This window comes from Limulus polyphemus, unplaced genomic scaffold, assembly GCF_000517525.1.
Source record: "Limulus polyphemus unplaced genomic scaffold, Limulus_polyphemus-2.1.2 Scaffold139, whole genome shotgun sequence".
NCBI lineage: Eukaryota > Metazoa > Arthropoda > Merostomata > Xiphosura > Limulidae > Limulus > Limulus polyphemus.
In genome coordinates this window covers 983,387-994,277 of record NW_013665749.1, presented here as the reverse complement: position 1 = coordinate 994,277, position 10,891 = coordinate 983,387, and positions in this window count along the sequence as shown.

Sequence of the window (10,891 nt, the reverse complement as noted above, 5' to 3'; positions counted from 1 at the left end):
TTGTGTTGAAGGAAGATACCTTCATTTGTATTTAGGGTATTTGTTAACCTATTATCAACCAGGCTGAAGCAGACTTCATCATTTGTATTTAGGGTATTTGTTAACCTATTATCAACCAGGCTGAAGCAGACTTCATCATTTGGGTCTAGAGTACTTGTTAACTTGCATTTACTGTTAACATGATGGAAAGAAACTTAGTAACTTTTTGTATTTAGGGTATCTGTTAACCTATTATCAACCAGGCTGAAGCAGACTCCATCATTTGGGTCTAGAGTACTTGTTAACTTGCATTTACTGTTAACATGATGGAAAAAAACTTGGTAACTTTCTTTGTTGAATACTAAGGTAGCAATGAGACTATTAATGCTATGACAGGATCTTTTATTCTCAATGTTTCAACTATGAGTCTTCCTGAGGAGATAATCTCCTCAATAAGACTTATAGTCGAAAGGTTGAAATAAAAGATCCTGTCATAACATTCATAGTCTCATTGCTACCTGAGTATCCATTTGTCAGTATGAATAATGCTTAACTTTTTTTGTTATTCAGGTGTACAGGCTGTTATTATATAGGTTATTACAGGTAATGATGAACTTCAGAATCCATATTTCCTTATATATCACTAATAGCAGATAACAATGCTGTTGCCTGCAAAGTGTTGTATATGTTCTTGTACTGCTTTCATAAAAACAGATTTGGTTTAGTTTATATTTGCATTTTTATCCTTCTGTTGGAATGTGCCTTTTACTAGCAATGTTTATGTTTCTGACAATCTAGTAGGCATGCACTTTTTCAGCTCAAATGACTATCAGGCTGTTGTATATTTTGTAAGTGATTTAATATTGCTATTGAATGAATATCCCACAAGTGGAAGCAAAATACAGTAACTGTCATGCAAATGCTATCAACACATGAACATCAATTAATTTTTGCTTTTCTAATTTCAAAATCTCTAAGTTTAGAATACTGTTATTGTTACTTGGATTCAAAATGATAATATATAGACATACAGTTTTCACTGTTTTGTGTGATAAAATAAGAAACTGAGTTATAAGTTTCACCACTACTGGCATTATAATTGTTAATATTTTTATCATTATGACTTTAGCAATTGGTTTTGTAATATTTATTACTTACTCTCAACCGGCATGTTAGTAAAAGTTATAATTTTTTTTTTGTGCACATACATGTAGTGAAATCATTTGGGAAACAACACATAAATCCCTGCTGAATGGATTGTAACTACTGTTGTAATACACCATGGTTACTTTCTGGGTTGACTATAAATTTGATTGCTGCTAGGCCTAATTATCTACATGGCTTTAAGTAAGTGAAAAAAAAAAAAGTGTGTTGTATGGATGCCTAAAACTAAATTATAAAACACCACTAATTGAGAATCAAGAAGAAAAAAAGATCTTTGTGAGGTATGAGATTAAGCATTAAAGGTTTCGGTGTTGAGTATTGATTTATTGCTTATTACTTCACTGAGTTTTTTTCCCAGTTAGTATTTTTCTCCTATGAAAGCAGATTCTATTATCACTTTTCTTATTGGGATTCTTCTTTGAGGAAAGTAAAATTGGAAGTCTTGAAGAAGAAAAAAAAAAGACAAAACAAATGTAATGTTATGCTGAATTATGTATTTAAAAATAAAATCATGATATCAAGAAATTAGGTACACTCAAAAATTAGATGAATTGCACAATAAGAAGCCTTATAATCCAAGAACTTTTAGAAAGTAGAACTTCCTTCTTTAGAGGTAAGTTGGGAATGAGTATAACATCACCTTAACAACTCAGAAATGTGTAGGTTGACTTTTATTGAAAATGTTGCATGGGTGACTTTTTTGGAGTGTGAGAAACATGATAAATGATTAAAAAAATCCAAACTTGCTATAGAAAATGATTGTTTATTTGTTTTATGTAAAAGAATGTTAAAAAAATTGTAAAGACAAAGAATGAAATGAAAATTAAGAAAGAATTTAATGAAAACACATAATAGAAATTGAATGCAAAAATAATGTAAAATTTAGTAAATAATTGTCCAACAAAGTGTTTTTTATAGTTTTTTAATTTTTCTTTTAAATTCAAAATACATTATAGTGATTGGCCTGTGCATAAGTTATACTTTCTCAAACAGGCACATGTACAGATATCATGAGTAAACCATCTGGCATTAAGATGATCTGCTGCAGATCACTAAAATTACAAGGTTTAATTGTAGTTTTACAGAAAACAAAATTCATTTAAGTAAGATCAAATGAAATATATTAAACTGACAAAAAATGCATTCACTTTGTTCATTGTAAAATAATTATTCAGCTTTGCCAACTAGCTGTTTACCATTTAAATGTTTTATGATTGTTCTCTTAATATGTACTTTGTTTTAAATAATATGCAGTGTTTCAGTGCCTTGTATTATAAATGTTTGTATTATAGTAAACAGGGTAATAGGTATGTTTACACTTGACGCTTACAATAAATTAAATGCGACATTTGTAAACTTGTCATGTGAGTGTATTAAAGAAACATTTTTCAGATTGCTTAAATACATTGGTTTTTATTTACATTATAGGTACTTTACCAGTCACACGTTTTTTGAAAGTTTGTTTATTTTTTAGATCTTTGTTAAAATCAGAATAACTTTCTTTCTTATCTACACATACGATGTGTTATGAATGACTTAGAATCTTATCATCATCAATTTCATCAGGATGTACTTATAAAGTACTCACATTATGATTTTCATAGATAAGCTTTTAAGTTTTGTTATTAAAGTAATTTTTGAGGTTTTAAGTAGTTTAATATTTAACTACATAATTAGAAAACAGTAGTGTCAAATGTAGACGTTTTAGTAATGTTTTTTGTTTTATTTTTTTGTGTGTGTTTTACATTTTTATTATGAAACAATCACCCTTTTAAATTTTTTCTTCCAATCCTTGGTGTTTGTTTCCATCAAATACTAGGTTATTCTCTTTATATGGATTTTTAAATTTTTTACATAACCTATTATCCCTCCATAAGTCACAAAGAATTCACAAAATATTTCATATGTTTAGTCTTAACAACCCTCCATAAATCTGTTGTTCAGTAAGGTATCCAAATAAAGGTAATTTTTTTTTTTACATATATGTGGTTTGATAGAACATTATGACAGTTGAAACTATAAATTAACCAAAATAACAGGGAAAAAAAGGGCTGATTGAAATTTAACAGTTCCAATATTAGTTGCCCATGTAAATGTAACAAATTCAAATGAGAAGGGACCCTGAATTTAAGAGTTTGAATAATAAATTATTGTTACTAGGTGACAGTTGGATAGATTTTTTTTCTTATTTGACCTCATGGTATTTGCTATTCTTAATATGATTTATTTCTGAAATTTTCAAATGTTGTTCTTCCAGTGTGTATGGGTGAATGTATGAAAGAAAAATTTGTAAATATTTGAATTGAAAAAAATAAAGCCTTTAATTCAAGTTTGTATTAACTATTTATTATAGAAAAGTTTTGAACTGAATAATGGCAGGTTAAAAGGTCCCCCAGTAGGGCAGCAGCAAGTTTATGTCTTACAATACTCAAATCTGGGGTTCTATTCCCTGCAGAGGGCACAGCAGATAGCCTAATGTGGCTTTGCTCTATAACAGACATAAAAATATAGGCTAAGAGATGTTTTAACTCTTAGAAAAGAACATATGTTTGGAACATACCTGTTAGTGGGTATAATAAAATGCCTGTTTATTTTGGCCTGCCATGTACTTAATTGTACAGACTTATTTTACATATTTTAATCCATGTGTGGTTTGTAATAATAGTGTTTTGTTTGTGGTAAAAACAAATTTTTACATATGTACAAAATGTCAATTGTCATTTTTTAATTAAATGTGATTAGAAGATCCAAATCTATTTCATACATACTTTCTGCATAAGTGTTACTTGAGTTCATTTTTTTTTCAAAGTTACTTGCTTATTTGTCTTCGAACAACCGACAATGATGTGGCTAAAAATATTTAATATTTTTAAGGATTTAAAAAATATTTTGAACTGACTCACCTAGTTATTTGAAAGTTATTGCTATGAACATACACAGTTGTTTCTTTGAATCCAATACTAAAAAAAAAACTCTTGGCTAACCTATTTTTGCAAGCTGCAAAAGTAACTTGATTCTGCTTACCTGATTATTTATATTGGCATTACTGTTATTTACTTGAAAAGTTATTCTATAAACCTTACAGTACTGGTTGTCTGTTTGGCTATCTTTACTGTGTCCACCAAGGGGGGTAAACTTAATATTGAACTGTTTGGCAATCATCTTTAAAATTTAATGTGAGTGGTAAAAGCAAATAAGGTACACGTTTACTATGTTGTATCTAAATTATATGAACAGTATGTATAATGTAATAATTGCTGCAAGTATTAGATTTAAATTTCATTATATTACCATCTCTGAAATGCACATTTATATATATATATATATATACATGGTGGCCACTTCCGTGGAAAAATCAGGGAATATAAAAAAGGGGGTAAATAAAATTAGCCCCAAACCTGTTTAGGATCATTCCCCTATGATATCATATGCATTTTCTAGTGAGAGAGATTGTTGAAAGTAGAATACACTAGGTGAAGGAGAACAGCAATTTTTTCCACTGGCATACCAGAGGTTACCTTGAGGTGACACCATCCATAATTTTTCGATAGGAAAACGGTGACATGGGTAGTGCACATGCTTTGAAAAAAAATAACACTGCTTGGAATGATGGGACACAGGAACAAGTGGTACAACATTTGATCTTAATTTTCTGTGGTCCAGTACTTAACTATATCAAACACTTTATGAGAAGCAATTCTAGTATTAGGATGACCGAATTACACCAATGTTTCTACCTATTAGAGAACAGAGATCTTCATTTGGCTGAGTTCAAGGTTGGAAAGAGGGGTTCCACTGAGAGCTGTGCTGTTTCCATTGAAAGGCATACCCTGAAATTGCTTTGAGACGCTATAATGATATCCTTGTAAACTAGTTTCTTTGAGCAGTTACTTATAGTGGTGATGAGAAGTCACTTAAGTGAAAGAGACATTATCACTCCGACTGGCAGTTTCTGTTGTGAGTATGTTCAAAGTGCCAATTTGTAAGAAGCTGCAGTTTTTGTACCTCGGCAAGAGTGACCTTTTGAAGTGAATACATACTGTTAAACTCAATCTTTGCCAAAGGTAAACCAGCAGCCAACACAACCCCACTGAATACTAGTGAATAGAAAGGGCTTCCATGGTCTTCTCATGATGCTTTACCACAACCAGTGCTATTGATGCCTCTATCAAAATGTTGCCATGTAAGGGAGGACCAAAGCATGTGCTTTATGTGTGTGTGTAACTGGATCACATTAAATTTTATTTCCCACATCTTTTGTCCCCCAGTGGCACAACGGTATGTATGCGGACTTACAATGCTAGAATCCGGGTTTCGATATCTGTGATGGTCAGAGCACAGATAGCCCATTGTGTAGCTTTGTGCTTAATTACAAACAAACAAACCCACATCTTTTATCATAGCCATGTAGGTGAGGCTACTAGTTTTGCCTAACTGTGCATCAGGTTCAGATGAATCAACAGCGACCTGTAGATGCTGCTGTTATAGCTAACAACCTTGGGAGCACATTAGATAGCTTGCACCACAGTTGGATGGTGCTTGACATATGCTGTAAAAAGTACAGGGGCGAGAGACAGAGTTCCTGGTTGACATAGATTTGTCAACACACTGGTTAACGTCACTATATATCAGTAATTTCACAGTGCATGGTCATCTTCACTAGAGATTGTCAGGAAGGATGGTATGTCAAGGTACTGTGTTGACTTTAGATAGATGAACAAGGTGATCCACATTAGTGCCTTTCCATTACCATGAACAGGCGAATGTCTGGACACTTTGGAAGGTGTCCAGTGGCTTAGCAATTTAGACCTAACATCTGGATACTGGCAAATCAAACTGGTTAACGAGAACAGACTTAAAGCTACTTTCTGTACCCATGATGCACAAGTTTTGCATCATGTCATTCAGATTGTGTAACGTGCCCGTCATTTTCGAGAGGCTAGAGATGCTTACATTGAAAGGGATTCAAGTAGACAGATGTCTGGTTTCATTGTGGGTAGAGATGAAGTTTGTCTGATCCTGCAAAGATCAAAGTGGTGTGAGACTGGCCTCAACTCGTGTCCAAGTGAGATGTCTGCAGCTTTTTATGATCTTGCATCATTTTGTTGTCACAATTGGAGAATGAAACACCATATTTAACCACAGTCTCTTGTCAAGTGGTGACAGCTCCTGAATGTACATACTGTATGACAAAGAACGAACACCATCGTCAAGCACTACTGACACCATTGATAGTAATCATGCATTGCTGAAGTGGTTCATGAACCTTAAAGCTATGGAAGAGAATAATGCTGCAAGAGTATTACACCAACGTTTATATGTGCACGATAATTTTGTATAATGTTAAAAGAAAAACACGCTTTACATGTTTTGTTGGGCAACATGATCCACCATCTTCAGGGGACAAAAAAAGGCGCGTTTATGTACTAGAGTAAATGCACGTGTTTAATTAACATATTGTATATTGGCACCATTTGCAAAATACAACTCCAGAAATTCTCTTTCGTGGCACCTGAACTTAAATCTCTGTTGAAAATCATTTTATTTTAACAATTGCTAATGACTTATATTTAATTCGTTTTTTAAATTCACCTACTTAAGTAATTTCACATTGTCTCAGTTAATGACGTGAAGACTTCGCTATATGTTAAGCCAAGTCCGAATCACTCGTTTTTAAGTTATCAACTATATTTTCATGCTCTCTTATTCTAAATTTCTACGATTCTTCCTAATCTAATTTAAAGTACGGCTATATGAAATTTTACATATCCCACATTTACCCTTTAGTTCAATTTTATCTTTCGTCCCATTGATGCTATTAATTAACTTTAATCGAGGCGTAAGAATTATTTGACAATCCGTGTATTTCATGAAAACATTTATTTATGTTGACCATGATGAAACATATGGCAAACATATCCTTACTCTATTTTCCCTTTTTTGATTGCCTTTAACTCAGTGGCTCAGCAGTAAGTCTGGTGTCTTATTACACTGAAAATCGGTTTTCGATACCAATGAAGGGTACAGCACAGATAACCCATTGTGTAACTTTGTACTAAACAACAACAAGCAAACTGCAACCTGGTGCATTCAAATATTGGTAATTTATTGCAATATTTGTTAGAATTTCTGTCTATAATATCTGGTTTATACCCTCTATCAATCATTACACATTTAAGTAATTTAATTCTAATACTACGTCTTCCTATATAAACAAACATTAACAGCCCTATCTACACAAGACTAAAACGAAGGCATGTTTTGTGATAATGTGCTACACGACCTCGCATATTGCAACATGACAATTTAGAATGGCTTTCTGTAAAGAGAAGTAGGCAGAGAGTCGGTCTCTCATTTTTCTTTTTTGTAGAAACATCAAAAAGTTAAACAACTCTCTTGTTCAAATTCTAAGGTGGGCTGTATCATAGCGTTCATTGAATTAAGATGCTTCTGAGCCCGCATTATGGAAACACTAATGGATTGTTTAGCTGCATGGTGAGACTTTGTCTGGTTTAGCATAATGGGCAGTAAAAAATATCACTTGAACGATTGTGAAGTCTGTTAATCCCAACAGAAATAACTGGGAGGAACACTTGCCATATGTGTTGGTATATTGTGCAACAGAAAAGAGACTGACTGGTTATTTTACCAAACACTCTCATGTTTGGTCGGGAAATACTGCTTCCTGTGGAAGTATGGTCCATTTCCTATAGTAGATGTGACACAGTGCCCACAATAATATGTGGAGTAGTTAAAGTATATGTTGGCTTATATGCATAACAATATGTCAGAAAAAATATTATAAAACAGTTAAAAAGAAAGCATTTCACTATGGAGACTGAGTATGGCTTTGGTATGTGTTAGTGACATGGAATCCGTTTGATTCTGGTTAGACAGGTCCTTATGTCGTACTCTGATGAATTGTTGCATTGCATATAAGTTATAGTAGTCTCGTGGTATGCATGGAACATATTGACAAGCTAAGACCCTATATTATTGACAAAGCCCTTGTGAATTCGCTAGCCACAGGAATCGGAGACCAACGAGTGAGAGGATGATGATAGTACTCCTTCATATACTGATGGAAGATAATGAAAGTGCTTTTCTGGATGTGTAAGATTAGTCAGATGATGAAGCACCTGAAGAGGTGCAAGATAGCTCTGATGGTAAGTCAAGATGCTGGCAGTGACCTCCTGATTGCTATGACTTGGATTAACCTCTTGACCAGCTGTTTAAATGTCATATTTTGTATAACCAATGACTGAAAGAAGTGACATTCCTTGCTTTCCAATCTATAAAATGGTGTTTCACTATGAAATGTATGTACTACATTTTGTGATTATCACTTGATTAATATACAGATAGGATGGTTTGTTGAATGCAAACACTAAGTGGACAGAAAGGGCATTGTAATCGTTACTTTATGACCTATCTAGTGCAGTTTCATTAAGAGATATTTGCAGGATTTCAGGTACTATCCACGCGATTATTAAACAGTTAGGATGGCTGGCATCAATAGATATAATGTTTGCACGACTGAGGATGATCATTAGAAGTTCGAGAATTCAGCTGGAAGAGTATTGCAGTATTATGAGGTAAAATGTCCTTTGACATTTGGCAAAAATCACATACCCCGTCTAGCCAAGTAGGAACAAAATTTCTACAGAGCAAACTGCATGATGCTAGCTAGACATCTCCATTACACGAGGTGTATATAACTCCATGTGCAGTGAGGTATTTGTATTCTTTCTCAACACAGAATATAAATAATTTTGTTACAGCTCTAAAATGGAATACAGAGGTTAAATACATTATATTGAAACGATTTTGGAGCCTTTCCATGTCGTTACAGCTCGTGGCTTTTACATACTCTTCATAAAAAAGGGATCGATTTTTAGGAGAATTATCTTATCCATAAATGTTAAACCATGTAAAAATGTAGCCCTGATACATACCATTCCACTGCAACTTTATATTGGCTGTGGTTGTCACGTGACTTGCTGATTTATATACTAAAACTGCCTAGGTATTTGGTCGAGGCCGATCTAAGTGCGTATTGATATATACTGTAGTGACAGCATGAATATTAATTGTGGACGAAATAATTTTAACTGAAAAGTCTTAATTTGGCTGAATTCTGTTGGTACTTACTTATAATTATTTCTTGATACCAAAAAACGTTTTGAGTTTGAGGACTCATAGATGGTTGCAAGTGATAACTGGTGGAGGTGGCCCATGCAGGTTATCATGTGTGATGATGTGTAATGTTGAGGTGTATTTATATGGCAAAATACTGGTATAAGTAAATATATATGAATGTTGCACACGCGTATAGGCGTTACATAAAGTCATTCATGAGTGGTGTATAACTTGAATGAATCAATTTAATTGGGAACACAGATGTCAAGCAATATATTAATGATAATAAAGGATTTGATCTGGATGTTAAGATATGAAGTAAACTGTAGTTACTGATATGTAAAGAATTATTTGAAGAAACAGTATACATGATATTGCTTCTAATGCTGTCAAAAGAATGTATCATTTTCGACACTGAAATATTCAGCAGGTAGTGGATTTTCAATGAAGGAAGAAAAGTAATGGCTAGGCTAACCTAAAGTTTGAAAGAAAACACAGTTTAATCTGGTGTTTTGGGTAATTGTAGTGGAAAATACGTTGGGTAGGGCAAATCGAAATATTCGTAAACGGGTGAAATTATTTGTGGAAAGTGAAATATGGAAACATTATCTTATGTTGTACCAAATGTAAACTTGGTGCAATCAGTGTTTTATTTCGTTGTGATTGAAAATTTTCAATCACGCATATTGAAATATATTCATAAGTACACAGTTTTACTGAATATTTTCTTAATATCTTTTCAGTATAAGATGCGGACGAAGTGTGTTTGTTTGTTCGTTATGGTCCCTGGTGGCTCAGTGGTGAGTCTGAAAGATTATAACGCTACAAACAGGGTTTTAATACACGTAGTGGGTATAGCACAGATAACGAATTTTGTAGCTTTGCGATTAACAACAAACAAACCATTGGCGCAACTGTGCACATGTGTTCTGCCTCTACATAATTCACTACTGGCCGTTGGTTTCATGACAAGCGACAGCAATGCCTATTGTTTGTGTTTACTGAGCCAGAATTAACATTTGCGAAACCAAAAGACAGCGTAACTCGCTGGGCTCTCTTCTATAAATCAAATATCTTCACTATATCTTTAAGAATATTTTATTTGATTTCAAACTTCAAGCGCAGGGACCAAAGCCACTACCTCGCTTGCTTCGTCCTGGGGCCGGCTCTGTGTGTTTACCTTGTATATATAATACTGAGACTTTAACCTAATAAAGTTAACATACTGTTGCGTCAGCGAAGTCACATGACTAGTGTCACGCCACGTTTCTAGAACTATCTTGTACCTTGGCGAATACTCTAGCGTTTACTAGATATAGGGTGGTCTGGTATATAAAAGAGGGTGACAACGTGACGGGACAAGAAGAATGTGTGTGTAGATAGTGAGTAATTGAACTGCAGTCAGAAGTATTGTTGACGTTCGTTGATATAGCGTTTGTTATAGGGCGACTGTTGAAAATAAGTGTATCGTAAAGTTGTATTCGGAAATAATGGCAGCAATACAAAAACAAGAAAAGAAACAAGAAGAACGAGAAGAGAAATTACAACAGTTGTTAAAGGAAAAAGAAAAGAAACAAGAAGAACGAGAAGAGAAATTACAACAGTTGTT